The sequence below is a fragment of the Bidens hawaiensis genome, unplaced genomic scaffold (assembly GCF_021521415.1).
Source record: "Bidens hawaiensis isolate Kalapana, Puna unplaced genomic scaffold, B.hawaiensis_p1.1 tig00023714_1, whole genome shotgun sequence".
Lineage (NCBI taxonomy): Eukaryota > Viridiplantae > Streptophyta > Magnoliopsida > Asterales > Asteraceae > Bidens > Bidens hawaiensis.
Genome location: NW_027493728.1, coordinates 317,669 through 318,192, shown reverse-complemented (window position 1 = coordinate 318,192; position 524 = coordinate 317,669). Strand labels below are relative to the sequence as shown.

Here is a 524-nt window from a genome sequence, read left to right as displayed (position 1 = left end):
CTCAAAACGGTTAGTACCCGAACCGAATAACCGGGGGCATTTCATTTTTGGGCTCATTTGAATCTTCTTCTGTCTTTCATTGATAGGCCCAGATAAAATGATTTTTTTTGGGCTACTTGTAGACCTGTAGTTACTATATAAAATGTCAAATCTTGCTTTCACACTATAAAGCCGAAAATGTAAAATGACAAAAAATATACATCGCCCACCGTGGTGCTCGAACCCACGACAACAAGGTTAAGAGCCTTGGGCTCTACCAACTGAGCTGGACGGGCTAGATGCCTTAAACCAGTATCTAGATCAAAAGAACATATAAAATTCTTAAAACTTTAAAAGAACATATAGATATTTTTATTACATCTTAAAATAAAGTATACACACTTGACACTCGTTAACATGTTCATAGTTGTTTGCATATTGACACAGAGAGTGTCGAAAATGTTGCGACGATATGGAATCAAAATGTGAAAAAGAAAATTTAGAATATTGCCGGGTTAATACAAAGTTAAACGATATCGATGTAA

The 524-nt window shown here is 35.3% G+C and overlaps 1 non-coding gene across 1 annotated transcript; it reads right to left on the bottom strand.

The window, feature by feature from the left end:
• Positions 1–202: 202 nt before the first annotated feature.
• On the bottom strand, positions 203–275 carry TRNAK-CUU (transfer RNA lysine (anticodon CUU)). Its single transcript has one exon. It is a non-coding gene; the product is annotated as a tRNA-Lys (tRNA).
• Positions 276–524: the final 249 nt, after the last annotated feature.